Raw genomic sequence first — 9689 nt, 5'->3', positions numbered from 1 at the left:
GAATATGAAAACATTGGTGAATGCCACAAATTCTCCTAAATGACTCGTACGCACAACTTAAGAACAAATCTGTTTGTATGAACAGTTCTTGCATGAGGCCCATTGTTCTATTTTATCCAGTACAGTTTGGGAGACGGTTATGTTTGTTGGATATATTGTTACGTTTTGGTGAGAGGAATGAAGTCAAGTTCGGTCGGAGGATTAGTTTAAACTAAAAGATTTATTTAATAAACAAAACAAAAGAGCTGTCGGGGCAGCAAAAATCAAATTAAAACAGAGGGAGGGACAACGAGGACAGTGAAACAGTAGGAGTAATCCATATAATGAACCAGCAAAGAAATGAAGGACAAGACCAGTATTTAAACAAACAGAGGGAGAGGAAATGAGGAACACCTGGGAGGAGGACTGATTGGACATTACTGACAGGTGAGGATGATAAACAGAGAATGATCTCGATACAAGCTGAGGAGAACTGAAAAGTGAAGACACAGAGAAAACACAGAACAACAGAAAACACAATCCTCACATATATTCCCACACAAGTGTCAAAGCAATAAAGTAAATGATGTTTGTCCAACACTAATGTCAAGCTAAATAATAAAATCCAGTATTTTATATCATAAGTAAAATAAATATTAAAATGAAAAGTTTGAATCAAAAAAAATGTTTACCATTAATGGTCTTCTGCTTATCCACAGCTGGGTTTTCATGGTAATGGGTTCAGGGTTCAGGAGGAAAACCCAGACATCCTTTTCTCCAGTGGCCCTGTAGCTCCTGTTGTGGGACGATCTCAGGTGAGATGAAACATAAATTCTCTGCAGTGAATTCTGGGTCTGTCTCGAAGTCTCCTTGTAAAAGGAATGCTAAGAAAATTTCCAGAGGAAGGCACTCAGGATGAATTCTAATCAAACCATATCAGCTGAATTCTGTTTATAGACTCTACTCTGAGCTTGGTGAGCCTGGCATACAGAGGAATCTTATTTTAGATATTTGTGTCTGCAGCCACCCAACCAACCAACCAACCAACCAGCCAGCCAACCAACTAACCAATAAACCAACAATCCAACCAACATCAACCAAACTACCAACCAACCAGCCAGCCATCCATCCAACCAACCACCCATCTAGCCAAATAATCAACCAACCAGCTAACCAACCAACCAAACTACCAACCAGCCAGCAAAACAACCAACCAACCAACAGCAACCAAACTACCAAACAACCAACTAGCCATCCAACCAACTAACCAACTAACCAATAAACCAACARTCCAACCAACAGCAACCAAACTACCAAACAACCAACCAGCCAGCCAACCAACTAACCAACTAACCAATAAACCAGCAATCCAACCAACATCAACCAAACTACCAATCAACCAGCCAGCCATCCATCCAACCAACCACCCATCTAGCCAAATAACCAACCAACCAACCACCCATCTAGCCAAATAACCAACCAACCAAACTACCAACCAGCCAGCAAAACAACCAACCAACCAACCAACAGCAACCAAACTACCAAACAACCAACCAGCCAGCCAACCAACCAACCACCCATCTAGCCAAATAACCAACCAAATAAACAAACAACCAACCAACTAAACTACCAACCAACCAACCAACCAACCAACCAACCAACCAACCAACCAGCCAGCCAGCCAACCAACTAATCAACCAACCAACCAATAAAACAACAATCCAGCCAACATCAACCAAACTACCAAACAATCAACCAGCCATCCAGCCAACCATCCAACCAGCCATCCATCGAACCAACCAACCATCTAGCCAAATAATCAACCAAACAACCAACCAAACTACCAACCAGCCAGCCATCCATCCAACCAACCACCCATCTAGCCAAATAACCAACCAACCAACCAAACAACCAACCAACCAGCTAACCAACCAATCAAACTACCAACCAGCCAGCAAAACAACCAACCAAGCAACCAACCAACCAAACTACCAAACAACCAACCAGCCAGCCATCCAGCCAACCAACCAACCACCCATCTAGCTAAATAACCAAACAAACAAACAACCAACCTACCAAACTACCAATCAACCAGCCAGCCATCCATCCATCCATCCATCCATCCGGCCGGCCGGCCGTCCGTCCGTCCGTCCGTCCAACCAGCCAGCCAGCCAGCCTGCCAGATATGCCAACATAATGTTTCAGGCATTAAACAGGAGGACAGCATGGTCCACAGTAAGAAAAGCAGCTGTAAGGTCAAGCAAACCATATTAACAGGACACTTAGCAACTGTGGACATGTGTCAGTATGGACTTTAGAACAGACTCAGTATTGTCATGAAACCTAAATCCAGACTGAAAAGTTTCATGATTKTCATGTTTKTCTAAGAAAGGTTATAACTAGGGATGCACCGATATGAAAATTTCAGCCGATATCAATATTCTATATAATTATTGCTGTTTTGGCCGATAACAGATATTTTACACAAACACACAAATTATGTTATACATATATGCACAAACACACTTGGGTCTTTTTTTGATTCAGTAAATAAACATCCAGACCTCTGACATGGCTCCCTTCTTCAGTTATGGTGCGTTCACACCGAACGCGATTTCAGCGTCAGGAGCAGCAGGTTTACATACAAAGTCTATGGTGGACGCGCTTCAAGCAACGTCGGGAAGTTCTGCGGCGCCTCAAGCGCGATTAGAGCAGCGCGATTTGAACGATCTGAGCGTCGAACCCTCAGATCGTCCAAATCGTCCAAATCGCTGAAGTTAGAAAATCTGAACTTTTGCAGCTCGACGCGCAGCGTCAACCAATCAGAGAGACTCCACTGTGTGACGTAGTGACATATTTCCCGACGGGACAGTTTACTGAATGATGTCCACTAACCTGAAACAGACAGAGCTCCTGCTCTTTAGCTGAAATGAGTGCTGCAGTCGTGTCCTGATCCGCACCAATGCGTGGCAGCGACTCATCAGACTGAAAAAAATAGTCCTGAAAGCGAGCTGTGAGCCTCTTCTCTGAATTATCTGGTGAATTAATTATGAATTAATTATCTGATGAGCGTGACACGCTCTGGCTCTCTGTAAATAAAGCAAAGCCACTTCCTCGTCCGACATTAAACAGCCCCACAGAGGAGGGAGGGGTCGCCGTGCAGCGCAGCTGTCCTGCGTCTGACCTCAAAGTGCACAAGCTTCAAACTTCAGCGTTGGCTGCGATTTTGACGCTGAAATCGCGTTCGGTGTGAACGCACCATTATTCCTGGTTGCAGCATCAGTATCACTATCATGATGGAACAGATGCTGCTCAACCAACCATCTCCCCTCCAGAAACACAAATACAAAGCTAAAAAGTGGGAAATCAATATCTAACATTAATATCGGCCCAGTTTTACACATTGGATTGATACAGATATTAGTTGTAACTACATAAAAACACCCCTTTCAAATACTTTAGCTAATAAAGACAAGTGAGAAAGAGGTCTAGAATTTGATCAAATAGATCATAAGTCAGGCTTTTTGAAGAGGAGCCTAACATGTTTAAAAGCAGCAGGAACAGTTCTGGAAATAATTCAACATATAAAAACTTACAATAACTGAAAACCTCTGTCCATAAATTTACATGAAGAATGTCCAGAGTTAGTGAGCTTCATGTGTTGAACAACGTCAGAAAGAGTAGCAAGAGAAACTGGCTCAAACTGTTCAAAACCAACTGAAGCTACATCAGAGAAGTCAGGCTGCAGTAGAACCAGCAACTGTCTGACTGATGACACTTTATCTTGGGAAAAATTCAGGAAGTTCTCACAGTTAGTGGCTGTAGCATCTGGTAGACCACAAGTGAAAGGGTTAATAACCATCCTCTCCATGACTGTGCCTTGAGATCCTGAAGGTCAAGGTCCAATACAACCTGTGCTGATACCGTTTGGTTGTACAGGGAATGGATGACTTTAAATGTAACCTGTAACCCAAACTTTTGCAAACACAAATGTGCACAAAGAAACACGTTTTATTTTGGTCAGCTCCGACATCTGTTTGGGTCAAAGCTAGATTTCAAAAATGAGAAAACAAATTGTTGAATATTTTGTAGCCAAAATGAGCTCAAACTATGGAGCTGTTTTTTTGTTTGTTTCTTTATCATTCAATCAAACAGAAGTGAATTTCAATAAAAAACACAATTGAGATCAAAACTTTAAAAACAGCAAAAATTAAATATATTTAAAAAATATGAAAGAAACATTTGAGATCAAAACTATAAAAAGAATAATGTCAAAAGACATAATCTGTAACTCAGAAAAAAATAAAAACACTACAGTCATTATTTTAGCTAATAATGAACAAAGATAAGGTTATCCATTCATCCATCATCTGTACACACTTCTTCCTCTCAGGGTCACTGGTGCCCATCCAGCGGTCACTGTGTGAGGGGCGGGGTTAACCTGGACAGGTCGCAAGTTAAAGACAAAGTTAAATACACATGAAAATTTAACTGGTTTTCAAACATTTTTATGAAATGTCATGAATAGAAAATGTAATATAATTACTTATTTCACACAAAACAGAAGTCCCTCCTGTGCAGGGAGACATGGATGGAAAAATAAAATGAAGATGAAACCCAACAAACTTTGCAGATGTTAGCTCTGTGTGTGGCTGTGTGTGTGTGTGTGTGGGGGGGGGGTAGTTATATGTCCTATACTGTATGTCATAATTACATTAATGCTTTTTGTGTTGTTGTTTGTTTCTCAATCAAAAAGTTAATCAAAGCTGCCGTATAAAAGTTCACCTTCCATTCTTTTACAAACCTCATTTAGATTTGTGCTGAATCAGATTTCCTTCTTTTGAAATTGTCTGTATGGAAAAGACATCAGCCCCAGTTGGCCTGTGTGTGCAATTGGACGGGTCAGACCAGGAGCAGAGGGATTTAGTTGCTCTGAACCATTTTACATGATGTGGTTTTGACAGATGCTAAAAAGATTAATGGGTGTTTATTTTCATTTTTTCATACTTTGACACAAATCATGGGATAAACAGTGGCTAACACAAACTTTTTATTGTTGAAGGAATAACTGTTGGCATGTTGGTTTGTGCAAACACATGCTGACAAACAGGTACAAGAGTGAGTGGTGAGGTTCTAACCTGACAGTCCACCAGCTGGTACTGTGAGTGCCACAGGAGGCGTCCAGAGTGACAGATGCATGATGATCTTCCAAGCATGCTTATGACTCTGCTACTGTAAAGTTCTAAATTAAAGTTTTATTTCTTTATAAAGAACCTTTCCTACTAAAATCAGCTCAAGGTGCTGTACAAGAGTAAACAATAAAGCCACAATATAAAAGCAAACAAACCCAACATGACAAAAAAAATTAAACAGAAATGATTCAGTTCAAGAAATGCCGTTAAAAAGACGGGTCTGAAGCTGTTAAAAACAAAAACACTCTGTAGTCCTCAGGTTCTCAGGCAGACCGTTCCACAGATGAGGACCAAAGTACTGAAGTAAAGAAGCCTCTCTCTCTCTCTCTCTGTGTGTGTGTGTGTGTGTGTGTGTGTGTGTGTGTGTGTGTGTGTGTTCTGACTCTTGGAACTGTTAGTCCAGTGCCAGAGGACCATAGGGTCTGTGGCGGTTCATAAGGTAGTAACAGTTCAGTCAGATAAGATGGCACAATACCATTAAGACATTTAAAAACCAATAAAAGAACCTTGAAGTCATACTAAGATGTACAGGGAGCCAGTGCAGTGATTTTAAAACAGGTGCAATATGAGCCTGCCTTCTGGTCTCAGCCAGCACATGAGCTGCAGAGTTTTTCAACAGCTGAAGACTGGACACATTTTTCTTAGTAAGACCAGAAAGCAGGGCATTACAATCGTCTAACGACTAGAAATAAAAGTGTGCATCGAAGAGAGAAGAGGGTGGACTCTGGCTATATTTTTAAATGATAAAATCCTGTTTGGACAATCTGTTTAATATKWGGAATAAAAGTAAGATCAGAGTCAAGAACCTCCAGACCTGATTGTTTTGAAGGATTAAAAGACAATTTCATACATGTCAACCTCTTCGGATGTTTACCTGTATAAAAAGCCTCAAAAATCCGTAAATTTAGCAAAAAATCCGTACAACGTGTCGGCTGCAGACATGAAAGTGCCCACTGCGAGGCAGGAGGAAAGGAGAGTGGAAAAAGTTCAACACTTATTTATAGAGGCAGAACAGGTTGGAAGATGGCTGTTTGATGTTATTTATTGTTTTTTTTAAATCATCCTACATTTGACATGTTACATAAATTTGAAAAGGAGGTTTTGAAGAAATCCGTAAGACTTGAAAAAAATCTGTGAGATTACTCTGTACGTCAGTACAGCTGCAAAATGATGTCAAATCCTTATAATTTACGGACAATCCGTACAATTTGACATTTATGCAATTTGTAATTTCTGAATTATATTTTATTTCTGATCTTCTAGTCCAATGATTAAAACTTCTGCTTTTTTCCTGGTTGAACTGGAGAAAGTTCTGAGCCATCCRTGTCTTTATGTCAGAAATATATTTAAGGAAAGCAGCAATTGGCTGGGGGTCATCACAAGACATGGAGATATACAGCTGCGTGTCATCAGCATAACTGTGGAAGCTTAGTCCATGACTCCTGATGATACCACCCAGTGGTAGTATATACAGGTTAAAAAGTAAGGGGCCTAAAATAGACCCTTGGGGGATGCCATGGATCTATGAGGAGCAAGTATTCGTACTTACCAAAAAAGTTCTATTTGAAAGATAGGAGCTGAACCACTGCAGAACAGTACCAGAAAGGCCAACCAAGTGTTTTAGTCTATGTTAAAGAATTTGATGATCAACTTCATCAAAAGCTGCACTCAGGTCCAATAACACAAGGACTGAAAGCTTGTGTGAATCCAGAATACACCTTAAATCCTTTACAATTTTAGTAGGGCTGTTTCTGTGATTTGTTCTTGTAATGGAAATTATTCCACCAAGGCAGAAACACGTGAATAAAACAAAGYGAACTTGCATGGTTTGGTCGTCAAATGATTTAATAAGAGTTGCATATATGCAAAGATGAGTGGCCACCAGACAGAGAGGAATCAGCAGCTCAGTCAAGTCACCACTGGTAGCCACAGACAGGAAATGCACATAAATAACTTCCGGGCGTGGCCCGTTAGAACTAATAAGAGCCTGACAAAGTTGGAAGATATCAGATGACCAATGAGAAAATTACAAGTTACTCATGCAATRTGAAATGGGAACAAGGTCTGCAGACATCAGGGGATCATGAGAACAGATTATACAATGTGGCAGTAATCAAAGACATACAGAACATGTCAAGGTAACTTAGCAGTTAGGCAGGATTATATAATATTTCTACCACACTCCCTCCTCTTGATTAGTCACTAATCAATAAACACTATTGATTCACTAGTCTCGCCAGGCATCCCCTCCCCATACACATCTTCAGCTCCCACCTGCCACAATTTCTTCACACACTTCACTGTTAAAATCGAGAACATCCGGAGTAGCATCCCTCTTAAACCAGCTTCTGCTCCAACAGACTTACCCATCAGACCTGATGCCAGCCCCACGCAATCGTGGTCTTCCTTTGACCTTGTAACCTCAGAATACCTTGGAACTGTAATCCAGAAAATGAAATCCTCAACCTCTCCCGCTGACGTTCTACCACCCAGCTTTTTAAAAACTGTTTATGATGTGGTGGGGCCCTCACTTGTTGACCTACTGAACCTCTCGCTTACATCTGGGTGTATGCCAGGCAACTTCAAAAAAGTAATCATTGAACCCAAATTAAAAAAGCAGTCCCTCAGCCCCTCAGATVTCAACAACTACCGGCCCATCTCTAAATTACCTTTCCTGTCTTGGAGAAAATTGTRTCACTACAACTTACTGCTTACCTCGATGAAAACAATATTCACGACCTTTTTCAATCGGGCTCCTGCCAATTTCACTCCACTGAAACCGCTCTTCTATGTGTATGAAATGACATACTAATGTCTGCTGATAGTGGCTTCTACACTGTTCTGCTCCTATTAGACCTTTCCTCTGCCTTTGACACTGTTGATCATATCATTCTACTGCGCAACCTGAGAAACATTGGGATATCGGGTTCTGTATTAAACTGGTTTAATTCTTACCTTTCTGACCGTTCTCTCTCAGTACTTCAAAAAGAAACTTTTTCTAGACCAGCCCACCTCACTTGTGGTGTTCCACAGGGTTCAATCCTGGGGCCCCTCCTTTTCCTTCTCTATGTCTGCCCACTAAGCCAGATCATTGACAATTTTCATGATGTCTCCTATCACTTCTACGCTGATGACCTGCAGATATACTGTTCTTTTAACAAGTGAAGTCCCCACAAGCTGATCTCTTTCTTAGACTGTATCACAGAAGTCAACAAATGGCTCTCTGACAACCTGTTACTCCTTAACCGTGACAAGACAGAAACTCTGATCCTGGCACCTGAAAATAAGATCCCTCAGATAAAAAAACAACTGGGCTCTCGGGTCGACTGTTAAAAAGAACATGCAAAATCTGGGGGTCAATTTTGATTCAGACCTGTCACTAGAAAAACACATCAAAAATCTAGTTACCTCATGCTGTTTTCTACTCCGTAACATTTCTAAACTTMGCCCCMTCCTGCCTGCCTCTGACCTGGAAATGGTAATCCATGCCTTTATCTCAACCCGTCTCGACTACTGTAACAGCCTGTTCACCTGCTTGAATCAGAAACAATTAAACCAGCTCCAACTTGTTCAAAACTCTGCTGCTACACTTCTAACTAGAACATCTAAATTCTCTCACATCACCCCTGTATCATCAGACCTCCACTGGCTACCTGTACAATTCAGACTCAAGTTCAGAGTCCTGCTTCTCACTTTTAGAGCTCTACAAGGCCAAGAGCCGAACTACATCTCTGGTCTTSTCTCGCCTTATAACCCAAAACACAACCTGTGCTCACAAGACCAGAATCTTCTCTTGGTTCCCCGTACTCGCTTCAAGACCCCTGGTGACTGTGCCTTTTCCTCAACGGCTCCCAGACTGTGGAACACCCTTCTGCCCTATAAGATCTGTTGAAAACACTGACTCCTTTAAAAAACAACTAAAAACAGCAGTCTCAGCTTGGGACAACTGAGCTGTTGAGAGGGTTTGTTGTGTTTTTCTGATGCCGGTCACATGCACACTGTCTGTGTAGCTGGGTACTGTTATCTGAGACTGGTTGGAGCAGATTGGGAAAAAGGTTTTAAGAAATGTCATTTTTGAGCAGTGCATTATTTTCTACAATATCATAAATGTTTTCACTGTGGAAATACCAAAAGTGTCAGTGCTGAGATGTGGGATGATCAGGGGTTGCTTCTGAATCTGTCACGTTTACCAGCAGAGGGTTGTGACTGCAGTAACTCTTGATGTGTCACAGACAGTTATCAGTCCAGACTAATTTTATTTTACCAGTAATATTGAAGTGTTTTTTTCTGGACAGCACATAAACATGAATATATTAAGTAACTTCTACTCTTCTGGACTAAAACTGAGGCTGCATGCACACACAAAGGCTGCTGCTCCTCATTCCCTTGCTTCACTTTTCAAGGAGAGGACAAGACATGGTGGAAATAAAAAAAGTTGCTTGAATACATTTGTTGGTGTGCAATAGTTTGATGGCATAATGTAGGTGATATTTAGTTGTCAGGGGACAGGGAATGCAT

Source organism: Austrofundulus limnaeus, unplaced genomic scaffold, assembly GCF_001266775.1.
Source record: "Austrofundulus limnaeus strain Quisiro unplaced genomic scaffold, Austrofundulus_limnaeus-1.0 Scaffold133, whole genome shotgun sequence".
NCBI classification, from domain to species: domain Eukaryota; kingdom Metazoa; phylum Chordata; class Actinopteri; order Cyprinodontiformes; family Rivulidae; genus Austrofundulus; species Austrofundulus limnaeus.
The sequence above is the reverse complement of the archived record's forward strand: the minus strand, read 5'-3'. Positions refer to the sequence as shown.